The sequence below is a fragment of the Puma concolor genome, chromosome B2 (genome assembly GCF_028749965.1).
Source record: "Puma concolor isolate L17-30 chromosome B2, mPumCon1.1.hap2, whole genome shotgun sequence".
Lineage (NCBI taxonomy): Eukaryota > Metazoa > Chordata > Mammalia > Carnivora > Felidae > Puma > Puma concolor.
This window is the reverse complement of record NC_141671.1, coordinates 91,866,619-91,884,435: the sequence shown is the minus strand read 5'-3', so window position 1 is coordinate 91,884,435 and position 17,817 is coordinate 91,866,619.

The window sequence follows — 17,817 nt, the reverse complement described above, 5'->3', positions numbered from 1 at the left end:
GAGGTCAGACCACTTTAACACCCAGGATATCAATCTGTGGAGTGGCAGAAGGATCTCCACAGTTGGAGGGAGACAGCTTGGTAGATGTGAAGTGCATGGAAGTGAATTGGGGGAGAGAAAAATGGCGGTGCCACGGAGGAGAGGGAACCCTTTCTGTGGAGAGACAAAAGGGAGAGAAACAGAGGAGTTGAGAAAATGCGGCTTGAGTTTGCAAAAGAGGAAAACCTTTTGTAACCATGGACTGGGGTGCGAGAAGTACTCAGTATCCCAGGTTTTTTTGTTTGTTTGTTTGTTTGTTTGTTTGTTTTTGTAAATAGCATTTGGAGCTCAAACTCTGAGGTTTTGGAAGTGTGAGACTCTCTGGAGCTGAGGCACACATGCTCTTGGAGAGGAGGGAGCTGGCCTTGGAGTGCATAGCGTGGTGTAGAGATCTCCAGAGTGCAATGGGAAAGAACATCCCCTTATTCCCCTTCCTGGAGTACTTTTGGAAGAGGGTATATTGCCTCCCCGATGACAAAAGGCCCTGTAGGTGCCAGCCAAAAGCCTTTCATCAGCAGTGGACAGAGGTGCACCCAGAGGGAATATAACCTTTGCTGCTCTTGGCAGTGCTTCACCATATATTCTGCGCACTGTGCATGAGCACTGTTTTTCAGGGACAGAGGACTTCACAAAGCATGGATAGGCTCTACTCCAGAGGAGGGGAGCAGATCTGCATGGTGCCAGGTCCTTTAAGACTTTGGGTTTTGAATCCCAGTCGCATGCTAAAGAGAAAACACAGGAGAGTTGTGGTGCAGGGCGAGCTGACTGCCTTCATTATGCCTGAACAGTGGGGAGTTCCAGAACCCCAGTCTGGGGATGAGAGTTTGGGGTGGTACCATTTTTCCCCCAACACCAACACAGTGGGACTTCAGAGAACAACACAGCGACCCCCAGTGGAGGCGGAACCTGCTTACACCAAATTCCACCCTCCTCTGCCTGGCAAGTGCGTATATAAGAAGGCAAGACTGACTCCGAGCCAATGCAGGGGACCTCTGCTCCAGACCAGCAAAGCCAGCACCCCGCATGCACCAAGTGTACTGAACATCGAGTCCTTCAACACAACACCTGCAGTTCTTTCTTCTTTTTTTTCTTTCTTCTTTTTTTCTTTTGGAATCAGGCTCATAGTTTCTTTATTTCTTTTATTTCCTTATCTCTTTTGTTTTGGATCAAGCTTTCTTATTCTTTTCTTTTCCTTTCTTTTTCCTTTTCTTCTTTTTTTCCCTTTCTTTTTCTTTGGAGTTAGCCTTATAGTTTTTGATTCCCTCTCTCTCTCTCTCTTTTTTTGTTGTTCTTCCCTTTCTTTTTATCTTTTTTTGGGAGGGGATCAGGCTTTTTTCTCCACTTTTCCCGCAACGTTTTTTAAAAAACAGATCAAAGCACATCTAGTTAAAGGTCCAAACACTCCCTCACTGCAAGCAAGGAGGAGGTCTGCAGAGGACTGACCAGGAGGAAAGAGGAGTCAGAACACAACAGCAGAGTGCACACAGCATACACCAGAAACATTTAATCAAGTGCCAGGCCCTGGACAGTGTATGACCCCTTTTTAACATAGCAGTACTCTCGGGTGCAGGAAACATAACAAGCTTTAAAAACACGCAAAAGACAGAAATTAACCAAACTGACAAGATGGAGGAATTCTCCTCAAAAGAAAGGAGAAGAAGATTTTAAGAAGAAATAACAGCCAGTGACATGCTCACAACAGATATAAGCAATATATCTGAACATGAATTTAGAACAACAGTCATAAGACCACTAGCTGGGCTTGAAAGAAGCATAGAAGACACTAGAGAAACCCTGGATGCAGAGATCAAAGACCTAAGAAGTAGTCAGGATGAAATAAAAAATGCTATAAATGAAAGGCAAAACAAACTGGATACAGTGACAATGAGGATTGAAGAAGCAAAGGAGAGAAGAGGTGAAAAAGAAGATAAAATTATGGAAAATAATGAAGGTGAAAAAAAGAGGGAAAGGAAATTGTTAGATCACAGAGGGAGACAGAGAACTTAGTGATTCCATGAAATGAAACAATATCCATATCATAGGAGTCCCAGAAGAAGAAGAACAAGAAAATGGGGCAGAGGTTTATTTGAACAAATTATAGCAGAGAAGTTCCCTAATCTGGGGGAGGAAACAGGTATTCAAGTCCAAGAGGCAAAGAGAATTCCCCTGAAAATCAATAAAAACAGGTCAACACCATGACATATCATAGTGAAACTTGCAACATGCAAAGATAAAGAGGGAATTATGAAAGCAGTTATGTCCTTAACCTCCAAGGGGAGAGACATAGGGTAGTAGCACACCTGTCCACTGAAACTTGGCAAGCCAGAAGGGAGTGACAGGAAATATTCAATATTGCTGATTGGGAAAAAATGCAGCCAAGAATTCTTTATCCAATAAGTCTGTCATTCAGAATAGAAGGAGAGATAAAGGGTTTCCCAAACAAACACTAAAGCAGCTTGTGACCATTAAACCAGCCCTGCAAGAAATTTTAAGGGGGACTCTGAGTGGAGGAAAAAAAAAAACAGACCAAAGCAACAAAGGCTACAAAAGACCAGAGAATATCACCAGAAACACCAACTCTAAAGGTAACACAATGGCAGTAAATTAATATCTTTCAATAATCACTCTGAATTTAAATGGACTAAATGCTCCAATCAAACAAACATAGGGTATCAGAATAGGAAAAAAAAATAAACAGATCCATCTATATGCTGTTTGCAAGAGACTCATTTTGGACCTAAAGATGCAGATTGAAAGATTGAAAGTGAGGGGATGGAGAATTATCTATCATACTAATGGACATCAAAAGAAATCCAGAGTAGCCATACTTATATTAGACAAACTGGATTTTAAAACAAAGACTGTAACAAGAGATGAAGAAGGGCATTATATAATAATTAAGGGGTCTATCCATCAAGAAGATCTAACGATTGTAAATGTTTATGCTCCAGAAGTGAAAGCACCCAAATATATAAATCAATTAATTAGAAACATAAAGAAACTCATTGATAATAATACCATAATAGTAGGAGGCTTTAATACCCCACTTACAGAAATGGAAAGATTATCTAAGCAGAAAATCAACAAGGAAACAATGGCTTTGAATGACACCCTGGACCAGATGGACTTAACAGATATATTCAAAACATTTCATCCTAAAGTGGCAGAATACCCATTCTTCTCAAATGCACACAGAACATTCTCCAGAATAGATCACACACTGGGTCAAAAATCAGCCCTCAACGGGTACAAAAAAATTGAGATCACACCATGCATATTTTCAGATCACAATACTATGAAACTTGAAATCAACCACAAGAAAAAATTTGGAAAAGCCTCAAATGCATGGAGGTTAAAGGACATCCTACTAAAGAATTGAATGTCAAAGAAGAAATAAAAAATTACATGGAAGCAAATGAAACTGAAAACACGACATTCCAAACCCTTGTACTTTCTTCTTAGGATGCAGCAAAGCCAGTCTTAAGAGGAAAGTACATTGCAATTCAGGCCTAGCTCAAGAAGCAAGAAAGGTCCCAAAAATACAACCTATCCTTACACCTACAAGAGCAACAAATAAAGCCTAAAGCCAGCAGAAGGGAAATAATAAAGATTAGAGCAGAAATAAATGATATAGAAACAAACAAAACCTTCAAAACAGATCAATGAAACTAAATGATAGTTTTTTGAAAGAATAAACAAAATAGAAAATCCCATATCCAGAATTATAAAAAGAAAAAAAGGAAGAAAGAAAGAAAGAAGAAAGAAAGAAAGAAAGAAGAGAGGACCCAAATAAAATCATCAATGAAAGAGGAGAGATCACAACCAATACAACAGAAATACAAACAATTATAAGAAAATATTAAGAAAATTGTATGCCAACAAACTGGGTAACCTGGAAGAAATGGACAAATTCCTAGAAACTCACACTACCAAAACTGAATTAGGAAGTAATAGAAAATTTTAACAGACCCATAACCAGCAAAGAAATTGAATCAGTTATAAAAGATCTCCCAATAGGGGTGCCTGGGTGGTTCAGTCGGTTGAGCGCCCGACTTCAGCTCAGGTCATGATCTCACGGTTTGTAGGTTCGAGCCCTGTCAGGCTCTGTGCTGACATCTCAGAGCCTGGACCCTGCTTTGGATTCTGTGTGTGTGTCTCTCTCTGCCATTCCCCTGCTTGTGCTCTGTCTCTGTATCTCTCTCTCTCTCTCAAAAATAAACATTAAAAACAAATAAGCGATAAAAAAAATCTCCCAACAAACAAGAGTCCTAGTCCACATCGCTTCCCATGGGAATTCTACCAGACATTTAAAGAAGGGTTAATGCCTATTCTTCTCAAACTGTTCCAAAAAATAGAAATGGAAGGAAAGATTCCAAACTCATTCTATGAAGCCAGCATTACCTTGATTCCAAAACCAGACAAAGACCTCACCAAAAAGAAAAATTACAGGGCAACATCCCTGATGAACCTGGATGCAAAAATTCTCAACAAGATACTAGCAACCAAATTCAAAAGTACGTTAAAAGAATTACTCACCATGATCAAGTGGAATTTATTCCTGGGCTGCAAGCCTGGTTCATTATTTGCAAATCAATCAACATAATGCACCACATTAGTATAAGAAAGGATAAGAACCATATGATCCTGTCAATAGATGCAGAAAAAGCATTTGACAAAATTCAGCATAATTTCTTGAGAAAAACTCTCAACAAAGTAGAGATATAAGGAACATACCTCAACATTATAAAGGACATACATGAAAGACCCACAGCTAGTATCATCCTCAATGGGGAAAAACTGAGAGTTCCCCCCCCCCCACCCACCCAGGTCAGGAATATCACAGAAATGTCCACTCTCACCACTGGTGTTCAAAATACTACTGGAAGTCCTAGCCTCAGCAGACAACACAGAGAAATAAAAGGCATCCAAATTGACAAGTAAAAAGTCAAACTTTCACTCTTCACAGATGACATGATACTCTACATGGAAAACCAAAAGACTCCACCAAAAAACTGCTAGAACTGATACATGAATTCAGCAAAGTCGCAGGATATAAAATCAATGTACAGAAACCGATTGTGTTTCTATACACCAATAATGAAGAAACAGAAAGAGAAATCAAGGAATCGCTCCCATTTACAATTGCACCAAAAAACATAAAATAGCTATGAATAAACCTAGCCAAAGAGATAAAATATCTGTACACTGAAAATTATAGTAAGTTTATGGAAGAAATTGAAGAAGACACAAAGAAATGGAAAAACATTCCATGTTCATGGATTAGAAGAATAATATTGTTAAAATTCTATATTACCCAAAGCAATCTACACATTCAATGCAATCCTCATCAAAATAACACTAGCATTTTTCACAGGGCTAGAATGAACAATTCTATAATTTGTATGGAACCAGAAAAGACCTCAAATAGCCAAAAGAATGTTCAAAATGAAAACCAAAGCTGGAGGCATCACAATTCCAGACTTCAAGTTGTATTACAAAGCTGTAATCATCAAGACAGATGGTACTGGCACAAAAACAGACACACAAATCAATGGAACAGAATACAGAACCCAGAAATGGACCCACAAATGTATGGCCAATTAATAATCTTCAATGAAGCAGAAAAGTATTTAATGGAAAAAAGACAGTGTCTTCAGCAAATGGTGTTGGGAAAACTGGACGGTGATATGCAGACGAATGAAACTGGACCACTTTCTTACACCATACACAAAAATAAAATGGATGGAAGACTTAAATGTGATACAGGAAACCATCAAAATCCTACAGAGAAAACAGGCAGCAACTTCTTTGACCTTGCCTGCAGCAACTTCTTACTTGACATGTCTCTAGAGGCAAGGGAAACAATAGCAAAAATGAACTATTGAAACCTCATCAAGATAAAAAGCTTCTGTACAGTGAAGGAAACAATCAACAAAACTAAAAGGCAACAGAATGGGAGAAGATATTTATAAATTGGATAAAGGGCTAGTATCCAAAATCTATAAAGAACTTATCAAACTCAACACTCAAAAAACAAAAAACACGCCAAGAAACGGGCAAAATACATGAATAGACACTTTTCCAAAGAAGACATCCAGGGATGTCATCATCATCAGGGAAATACAAATCACATGAGATACCACCTCAGATTTTAAGGGCTAAAATGGACAATTCAGGTGTTGACAAGGATGTGGGAAAAGGGGAACACTTTTGAACTGTTGGTGGGAATGCAAACTGGTGCACCCACTCTGGAAAACAGTATGGAGGCTCCTCAATATATTAAAAGTAGAACCATCCTACGACCCAGCAATTGCACTACTAAGTATTTATCCAAAGGATACAAAAATGCTGATTAAAAGGGGCACATGCACCCAAATGTTTATAACAGAACTATAAACAATAGCCAAATTATGGAAAGAGACCAAATGTCCATCGACTGATGAATGGATAAAGAAGAAGTGGTACATACATATAATGGAATATAACTTGGCCATCAAAAAGAATGAAACCTTGCCATTTGCAACAACGTGGTTAGAACTAGAGTGTATTATGCTAAGTGAAATAAGTCAGTCAGAGGAAGACAAATATCATGGTTTCACTCATGTGGAATTTAAGAAACAAAATAGATGAACATAGGAGAAGGGAAGGAAAAATATGATAAAACCTAGAGGGAGACAAACCATAAGAGACTCTTAAATACAGAGAACAAACTGAGGTTGATGGGGATGGGGAAAATGGGTGATGGGCATTAAGGAGGCACCAGTGCACTGGTTGGAATGAGCACTAGGGGTCATATGTAAGTGATGAATAACTGGGGTTTACTCCAGAAACCAAGACCACTCTGTATGTTAACTAACTTGAATTTAAATGAAAAACATATCTCCAGTATCTCCTGCACTGTAACCTTTCCTTCAGCCCCGCTGGGCTAATTTGGGTTCCCAAAGTTGTCTGTGCGCTCTCATTCAAGTCTCTTGTCTCTGCCTGAAGTTTTCTTGCTCCTTCCCTACTCCCCTCCACAACGTTTCTTTTCCTGGCTCCCTTTTCCTTGTCTGTTCTGCTTGGATCCTCCCAGATTTTCCTCAGACTTCTCTGATTGCTCCTTCTCAGGCTTTCTTACTCTCTCTTCCTCCTCTAACTCCCAAGTGTTGATGCTCTTCAAGGCTTGATTCCAGACTACTTTCTCTTTAAATTCTCTCTTTTGGAGACCTCATACAGTTCCATTCCTAAACTTATCTCCAGCTGAAGTCTCTTTTGCATACTCTACCTGGATGTTTCTGACTTTTTAAAATTTAACCAGTCCAAAGTGGAGCATCTGAAATTCCTCCCTTGTTCTCCCTGTTCCACCTTTTGTTCTCTCATCTCAGTAACTGGCACCCCTGACTACCTAGACTTGAGTGGAAATAAACCAGGTTTGAACCATCTTTTGCATCTGGCCCATCCCTAGGTCCCATCTATTATACTTCCACAGTACATCTCAGGCCTCTGGTGTCCACATTTCCACTGCTGTCATTCCAGTTCAACCCCTATCTTCTTTCACATGTATTTGTGGTAGAGCCTCCTGCCTGGCTTCCTTGCTTCCATTTATGCCTCTTTACAATTCAGTCTCCAGATAGTCATCAAAACAACATTTTAGAAAAGTAAATCTGATCAGGTTCTTTTCCTGTTTAAAATCCCCTGATAGCAAAACAAATGAACAAACTAACCCTCAGTGGCTTCTCTTTACACTTTTGATAAAGTCCAGAGCTCTTGCGCTGGCCTTCAGTGCCCTGAAGAAACTGTCTCCTGCCTCCCTCTCCAGGGCCATTTCACACTGCTCTCCTACTTGTGCACTACGCTCTGTCACATTGTCTTTCTTCACTTTCTAAAACAGGCCATTTTGTTTTCAGTTACTTACAGTTGCTTCTCCCAGAATCCTTCTCACTCTACCACCTCACTTGACTCCCTCCTTCTCATCTTTCATGTCAGAACTCAAATGTCACCATTTTAGATAGGACTTCTCTAACCATATTTTTCTGAATAGCTTCATATAGCCTTAACATTTTATACCAGAACAACTGATCTCCTTTGTGGCACTTATCACACTATCAGTGTTTTATTTACTGACCATCAACCCTACTAGAATATTTGCTCCATGGAGACAGGAGCCATGTCTGCCTGGTCCAGTGCTGAATTCCAGTACTTAGCACAGTGCCTATACTCAACACATATCTGTGAAGAAATAAATACTTGATGAACATGCATTTTAGGTGTTAATCTCTTCTTGGAAACATTTTCTAATAATACCCACTGGAATTAAGGGTTTAAGTGAACCTTGCCGAGTTAAAGAGCCCCCTGGAACTCTTTCCTTCCTTCTGTATTCTACTATAGCAGTTTTTTATAGTATGGTTGTTGACTTTCATATTATTCTATTCCAATAGATTTCAGGCTTGAACCATGTTCATCCCTGCATCTCTGATAGTCTTAGCACAGCATCTGACCCACAATGGCTGCTCAACAGTCATTTGTTAATGAGTGAATGCATCGGGGTCTGCAGTATCAAATTCAAACTTTCCAGGGGTTTCTCATTTGGGTTTCAAAAGCAGTTAACATTTTGTGTTGAACAGTCTTTGGCGTATAGAATCATCTAGAGTGTGGAGGAACTTGTAGATCTCTGATTTCTGGGCTCTAACTGCTGGTAGCGCCCACCAGCCATTGTGTCAACCAAAACTGCCATTCTACCTCTCCGATGTTATCTCCCTTTCTAGAAATTCCAAAGAGTTCAACTGTCAGCTTTAGATAGTGATTGTGTCTTGACTTCTCCCTTTCCCATAGAAACAGTGCTACTCTTTCCACACATGTGCTTAGAGACTGATAAACACCTATTCATCTTTAATTCATATTGGAAGTCATTAAGTTTGTTGGAACTCTACACACCAAGATGAACTTTTGAGATCAGTTTAGGCATTGTCACCTTTCTCCAGTATATTTATTTATAAATTATACCCTATTGTCTTATTAAAAAAATAAAACATGGGGCGCCTGGGTGGCGCAGTCGGTTAAGTGTCCGACTTCAGCCAGGTCACAATCTCGCGCTCCGTGAGTTCGAGCCCCGCGTCGGGCTCTGGGCCGATGGCTCAGAGTCTGGAGCCTGTTACCGATTCTGTGTCTCCCTCTCTCTCTGCCCCTCCCCCGTTCATGCTCTGTCTCTCTCTGTCCCAAAAATAAATAAAAAACGTTGAAAAAAAAAATTTAAAAAAAAAAATAAATAAAACAAAGCAGTTAAAAGTATATACTAAGAGAAATCCAGAGAATATCAACTTTTTTTAAAAAAAGAGAAGGAAAAAAAGGAAAGAAAGAGAGGAGTTTGCTTGGTACAGTGGTATCTAAATATAATTTGAATATAATGTATAAATTGAATATACAATATACAATATAACATATAATATATAATTTGAATACTCAAAAATCATTGTATTCCCATACTTAAAAATAGCTGAAAGATGTTTTCAATGATCCTTTATTTTCAAAATATGGAATATGAGATAGAATCAAAAGTTTTACTTATCAAGCTAAAGTGGCATGTGATTTCAGTGCCTCCTTTTTCAGAGTGCAGTCATGATTTTTAGTATTTCCTAAAGCACTTTGTTATCTGTAATGCCCTCATGATATTTGTTAACTTGCTTCTAAGTGAAGCCAATTGTTTCCTTTTTATTTTGCTGTGAAATCTGCCAGAATTGTGTTTTTAATGTGTGATGATACTTCTTTTATAAAGTGATTAGTCTGGCACATTTCTCTCCGGAATTTGTTTCTTCTTGTTTCTTGTGAGATAGCATTGTACAGAATAAAAACACAAAGATTAGACCAACATCAGCCACAAGAGTAAATTTCTATCACATCTAGCTGTGGGATGTGTGCAGTAATGTGTTTATCTTTTTTTTTCCTCCTCTTATTCTAATGAGTTTTATTCAAATGGCTGATTCTGAATTATAAATTTATTATCTATAAAAGTGGAATCTAATTCCTTTGCTGTTTCTAGCTCCAAATTAAACCTATAGTCTTGGGGTGCCTGGGTGGCTCAGTCGGTTAAGCATCTGACTCTTGATTTTGGCTCAGGTCATGATTTCACGGTTCATGGGATTGAGCCCCATGGCAGGCTCTGTGCTGACTGGATGGAGCCTGCTTGGGATTCTGCCCCTCCTGGACTCATACTTTCTCTCTCTGTCTCTCTCAAAATGAATAAATGAACTTAAAAAAAATAACAAAAATAAATAAATAAAACCCATGGTATCTCTCCTACTACCCTACCCTCTTGTAAGTATGTCTTTTTTTTTTTTTTAATTTTCTTAAGTTTATTCATTTTTGAGAGAGAGAGACAGAGCACGAGCAGGGGCTGGGGCAGAGAGAGAGAGAGGGAAACACAGACTCTGAAGCAGGCTCCAGGCTCTGAGCTGTCAGCACAGAGCCTGATGTGGGGCTCAAACCCACAAACCACAAGATCATGGCCTGAGCCGAAGTCGGATGCCTAACAGACTGAACCACCCAGGCACCCCTGGAAGTATGTCTTATATAATGTTTTTTAAATATTTAAACTCACTTTTATCATTCCCATTCCAGACTTCAGTAAGGAAATTGAGGACTCTATCTTTATAATGATTCAAACATGAATTTTTCTGATCAGGTTATCAGTACCAATTCCTCATTAGTGCTCATATGAACTGAGTCAGTTTATCAATTACTGTAGAAGAGGACAACTCAAAGCTCATTCCCTGGTGTCCCAATTTCTTCCAGACTGGTCCCACTGCCCTCATCCCATGTAGCTAGGTGAGCTCTGCCTACCCATACCCTCCTTCAGTAAACAATCACTGAGGACAGAGGGAGAGGCAATTTAAGGGTGTAATGAACTTCTAGACAATTTAGAAATCCTATAATATTGTCATAAGCAGAATTCCATTAGCAATTTTTAAATACAACTTTTATAGTTTGTCTAAGAAAAACATTATTTCTTTCTTTTTCTAGAAAAGAAACACTAGCATGAAGGGAGCTACCAAATCAAGAATAAAAAGGAAAAATAGATCTGAGACTTAGCTAATTAATGAAATGTTTAATCTCTGTATAGAAATGATCCCATGCTGTGCTTTCCACAAAATCCAGACTTGGTGCTATTTTGGCTCTATTACATATTCAAATTCATTCAGGTTTAACTGAGAAATCACTTACTAGTGCATGAAAACATGGACTACCCTTTTAACATTTTCAAGTGAGGTTGTCAACTTCGTTTTACCCCATGTGAAATGTATGAGCTCAAATGATTTGGATTGTAAATCATCTATATTCCTGTAATTGATTGGAGCCAAGTAAAATGGAACTTACTGTGAGCAGTCATCTGAGCTCAGTAGAATTTGGTGACAGCTTTATGAAATGGAAAATTTTAAGGTGAAGATATTAGCACACATATGAAAGAGACACTAAACATAACAACACTAATTTGTCTTCCTTTAAAAGTTCCAAAATTCGTTTGAAGAAAATATTGGAGCTATATTGTCACATTTAAAAAAAGACTACGGCACTTTAAAAAAATCAGAAAGGGACAGTAGTTATTTGCTTGAGATGCGCTTTGTAGTTTTATTTCTAAGAATAAAAAAATCTGAGGGCATCCTAACTGGCAAGTTTATAAGAGACTTGAATAGTAGATTGTGGTACATAAATTAGAATGTTATGGAGTTGCCAGAAATGATGATACGCAATGATCATTTAATATTTAGTTAAATGGAAAAAAAAGAATGCAAATTGAAGCTGTGCTTTGATTTCAGTTATGTTGAATTATGTGTGCTTGTAATTATGTGTATTAGGATGATGAGAATGTGGAAATTTTGCCCTTTTTTCCCCTTTGCTGCAGTACAAATATGATTTGCACATTAAATAAAAATTAGGCAATAAAATAAATATTAACGGTGCCATTCCTAACATAAAATACTGTACAACTGTTTTCCATTGTTTTTGGTTCTGCTTCTGTTGAACTTGGTTCTTATAAAGAACAGTGAGCCTGACTTCAGTGATTTCGTTGTTCACCAGATAGTCCCAGGGTAACTGCATTTTACTGTTAAAAACCATCTGGACTTTGTTCAAAATCCTCCTTAGCATGAATTGTAGTTGGCTAATGTCTCTCCCTGTACAAACACCATAAATTATCTACTCTCAGTACGGACCTCTATCACTTATAATTTAAGTTATTTCAACTTTTCAGGACACGGCTACTGAAACGTTTCAATACTTCACACTATTTTTCGGTTATAATTAGCATATTTTTAAAGATACTTAATACTGAGTTCACCTTCCTCCTTTTTCTTTCTTTCTTTCTTTCTTTCTTTCTTTCTTTCTTTCTTCTTATGCTCACGTTCAGGTATTATATACTGGGTTTTTTTTTTTTCTTTAACTATCAAACAAAAAAATATGTTGGATACACTGTGTTAGAACGAGGGTAGCAGGGAACTGCTTCCGAGTTTTCTCTTACTTTAACCAATAGAGGTGTGGAAGTAATTTTAATTTTCTCATCCAGCCATCTCACATTCCTTGGTCTTGCTCCTTGTCATCCTGGAGGTTCCTGCTCCTTAAGTAGCAAGCAGCTGTGGAGGTGATAAGAATGTGATAATAATCACCTCGAGGTGATTCTTTGTGTTGACTAAAGGCAAACACTCCAGCCCCAAGAGATGAGGAAGAGAGATTGACCTCCTGGCCCCTAACTGGAGAAACTAGAAAGAAGGCTTCACTTTGAATCTTCAGGAACACAATGGCTGCCCCTTAATCTCCTTCGAGCTGATGGGCGGGACTTTGCCTTTCTCCATGTACTGCATTTTTGGTCCCATAGGTATTTTGTTAACTTGAACTCAGAAGAGCCACAAGCCTATTCTCTCTCTCCTGCTTTCTGGGTGTGGCAGTGACCCAATAGTCTCTGAGATTTGGGTGTTACGTTCACTTTGGAAAGAGAGTTGACAAGACAGTCTGTCAGCCATGCAACAGCCCACCTGGACAGAAAGGTTTGAAGTGATTACTTACTTCTCAAGCAATTATCCCATAGTTGGAGCACACTAGTGGCTCTGGATGGGTCTTTGCAATTGGCCTTCCATGACACCCCAGTCGGTAACCCATGGCCAACACCACAGAGTAGTGGATTGATAAAAGGAATAAAAGGAAGCGCTGAGACAAGGCTGTCTTTATCCCACACTGAAGTGGCCCATCCAACTCTACTCTCTCCAAAATAGTGTTTTGAGTGAGGCCTTCATGAGCCAAGTATCCCAACTGTTACCACCAAGTAAGGAAGGTGGGGATAAGGGAAAACAAATATTGAGTACCTACTGTACCATATATGGCACTAGGTGTTTTATGTATGCTAAATCTCAGAGTAACCCTGTAGTAAGTGATGTGTTATCGTCCCTGTTTGCTGGATCAGGAAACCACAGCTCTTACTCGATAGGTTGTGGAGGAAATATTTGAACTCTATCAGCCCATAGCCATTCTTCTAACACACACTGTCATTCATACATTGCCCAAGCCTAAAATAATTTCTGGGGCTTTGGGGGCTACTATATGGAGACTTGACTGCAAACAAGCAGAATGAGAAAGAAGCGAATGGGGGTGGTGCAGTCAGTGGATTTCAGAGCAGCAATGGGAAGGAGCAAGCAATGTGCTGTTTTTAGGTATTGGATGTTTAGTAGAGAAATGGTGATCACTAATAGTGTGTCTTTATATTTGGAACCATTAAAAAAGCTTTCCTCTCCATTTTATCTGCCAAAGTTCATCAATTACAGTGAGGCCAGGTCTGGCCAGACTAGATGTTTGTTGAACTGCCAGGGTGAGGACTTGCATTCAGTAGGGCTGAACTTGTAGTAGGGAGTTTTATGCCCAGGCTGGAATAAGACCCTGAGAGTACGGAATACAAGTCAAGTCAAAGTCCATAGGAAAATGTCAAAGGTCACACCCAAGGAGACCATGTATAAACATCAAGTCCACAGTGCCAAAGGTAGGATTGAGGGCAGGGTCAGAGATCAAGAGTTTGAGACCAGATGGGGATGAGATTGGAGCAAAGGCAGGCCAGGGGCAAGCAGGTTAAGACTGAAGGCTGGTGGTGCAGCTTAGGATGAGTTCTTTCAACCATAGTGGAAGTCTGCACTCGTTTTCCTGGAGGTGGATTCATTGTGTGTGGATACATAGGACATAGGACTTGGCTTAAAGTTCAAAACAGGGTTAATATTGGCATTTGATTTTCAGGATGATAGGGGATGTAATACTATTTTTGTTAATAAAACAGACCAAGGGAGACTGACTCTCAGTCACACAGCATGTGAACGATGGAACAGTGGGTTGGTTTGCAGAAATGGCACAGGAAGAAGTGAACACATTCAGCACTATTCATGAGAATAGGACAGAGGTAGGCAGGACCCAGGTACATCATCTCCAATTGTCTGGTTGACAAGCTGTGAGGTTAACACAGATGTGTGGGGTCTAAACTCAGTCCACAGACTCAAATGTGCATGAAAGGTAACTTTATTATTTTTATAAATTATATTTAATATCATTTACATTTCTATGATGATGCCCTGCCCCATGGCCAAACATCTCAGCCAATTCATGGAAAATACCCCTTCCCCCCAGAGCTGATTTAAGATGGAGGTGGTGTGACTGTATGTGGGCAGGGGGAAGAAAGTGGGGACGGGGATCTGGTGCAGGTCTGTTTTTCCACAGTGATGTCTGCTGAGTTATCTTCAGTTTGTGCTCCTTGCCAAAGGAGTTGGCCCCTTGCCATCTCTTAGTCCCAGAAACAAGGTTCCTGCAACTCTCACCAATGTCCTCAAGAGATAGGGCCTCACTTGCTTCCGTAGTGGGGTGTCCCAAAATCTGGTGGTGAGTTGGTGGGGATCTCTGGTCCCAGGTGCAAGGGAATTGGAAAACTCCCCCCTGCTCCTTTAATTATTTCCACAAGTCTTGGTCTTCCATTCCACCTCTCCTCTGATGTGAATAATTGATATTTCCTCAAACTAATGTGAAATGTAGGCAAATGCCAATGAAGCAGCTGCCTCTTGCCCATAAGCCCTCCTGCGTGGAAATTCTGGAGCTATCCTGGCTGGCTCCCCTAATAAAACCAGCAAGACTTCATGGGGTGCTGGGCAAGATGCAGAATACAGTGAATTTCTCTGAGGTATCCTGCCCAGTGTTCATCTAGCTGCCTTGATTTTCCTTAGTGACTAACAGGATTGCCAAATATCAAAATGGGTATGATTCTGGCTCCTTCATCAGAAATTATAGCTAAGGCCAGGTCAGCTTGACATGAAGAGAAGTCAATTGCTGGCAGCTGACCTCATCTCTGGCTGACATCCTTTTGTTTTTTTGTTTTGTTTTTTTAACATTTATTTATTTTTGAGACAGAGAGAGGCAGAGCATGAATGGGGGAGGGTCAGAGAGAGGGAGACACAGAATCTGAAACAGGCCCCAGGCTCTGAGCTGTCAGCACAGAGCCTGACACGGGGCTCAAACTCACAGACCAAGAGATCATGACCTGAGCTGAAGTCGGCTGCTTAACCGACTGAGCCACCCAGGCGCCCCTGGCTGACATCCTTTCGTAAAACATCTATAACCTTACATGTTTTGGGAACATTTGATGAATGCTAATAGAAGATTCTGCTACTATTCAGCTATTACATATACTTTTTTTTGGATTATAATAATTATGTATTTTTACAGTTGATTGATTGAAAGTAATTTTTCTCTCATGCACACTATTTGTTGTTGTTGTTTATGTCCTAGGGTTGTATTCCTATGTCATGGTGTAAAAGATGAAGGTTATGCAATTTCTTGCATGAGACTGTGAGTCATTTTAGGTAATTGTGTTGTTATAAAATTTAACTTATTCCGGAGACAATTCTATCACGTATGTAAGTGGAGCCTTTATGGGCAACTGCCTTTCTCTTCATCCACAAGTAGAGATGCTCTGGGTACAATGAAATGGGATTGTATCAGATTGTGTTCAAATTCTGGCTCAGTAGTAATGAATATCACCTTAAGTCATTCCCTTAAATTCTCTGAGCCTTGGTTTCTTCCTCTGTAAAATGTGCCAAAGTACCTGCTTTGACAGGAATGGACCTTACAGTGAGCACTTGTTCCACATGTACCTCATCACATCTTCTTCAGCTACCTAGTAGCTATTTACAGATAGGGTATATTTAGTAAAAAGTGAGAACACAACAATAAGGTTAAAAGAAGTAATTAAAGAAGAAAGACCTTTTAATTTCTTCAGCTGAGGCTGGAGTTGTAGCAGAAGGAGTGCAGGTGTCAGAAGACTTCATTTCAAATCTTGTCTGTTGTTTTTGAGCTCCTGGCAAATAATTTCTCTGAGTCTGAGCTATGAAGGAAAGAAGAAAGAAAGAAAGAAAGAAAGAAAGAAAGAAAGAAAGAAAGAAAGAAAGAAAGAAAAAGGAAGGAAGGAAGGAAGGAAGGAAGGAAGGAAGGAAGGAAGGAAGAAAAAAGAAACAGTCATGAGTCATGTCTAACTTAAAGAGTTTTAGAACATAAATGAGACAATACCTGTGAACATTTAGAATGATGCTTGCCCTTTGGTAAGTGTGTAATAAATGTTGCTGAATTAAAACATTAAGGTTATTGAAAGTTAATTATTTGAATTGAATTCGTATTGCGATAGTTTTGTATTGTGGCACATTCCATAGTTTGTTCTAAGTAAAAATATCCAAAAATTTGACACCAGGAAACATTTCATAGACTAGCTTTTCCTCCACAAGAATTAGTGGCGATGGCCTCATTTACATGAAGAGAATCCCTATGATAATCTATCCTGTGATAACACAAATTTGGCTTTGACACAACTGGTAATTGGGTGCTGTCCTCCACAACAGGCTTATCCTCATCAGTTCTTTAATCTTACAATAATGACTGTAAATAATGACTCACAATCATGATTGCAAATCTTGCAATCAGTTTTTTAATTTTGCAATTTTTTGCAATAATGCAGAAAAGCCAATAATTGGAATTTTGCAGATCCAGTTACAGTATTATGGTAAGGTTAATGCAATTTTATCCCTGTGGCGCCACTATGTTTGCTCAATATGTTAGTAGAAAAATGAGTTGTTACTATATTGCAGGTGAGGAAGCTGAACAGAGAGATGGTCAATGTCTGTTCTAGGAAGAGATGATGAAAGCAGAAGTGGGTTGGGTTTAACAGAGGATTGGGTTTGAGATAGTTTGTCTTCAGTGCTTTCCTACACTCTCTCTTTTTCCAGGCTACCATGTGGATCTCTTTTTTTCCCCTCAGGTTTTAAGCTTCCTTCACCCTTTATCCATATCTTCATATCTTGAACTTGGTAAAATGTATGGGGCAGATTCAGTGGTCACCAAATATTTCATTTGCTCCTAAGTTTCCCCATCTTCCTTGGAGTTTACTGCCAAATGATTAAGACTGACCAATGGGATATAAATGGAAGCAACACGTGTGATTTCTGAACCAAGTCATTTAAGAGCTCGTGTGCTTCCTTTACTTCTTTTCTCCCCTGCTCCAGTGACCTTGGAAACAAAGTGTCCAGAGGGCAACATCCCAGAGGGAGAGAATCTGAATCTCTGAGTCACAGGGTAGATAAGAGCCCTCATGGACGCATTAGGTTTCGTGTGAGGGAGAAATAAACTTTTCTTGTGCTGATGCACTGAAATTTCAGGGCTCATCTGTTACAGCACCTAGTATTAATAACTTCAATAAAGAACAAGGTATTCATTTGCACTTGTATAATTATGTGTTTATCT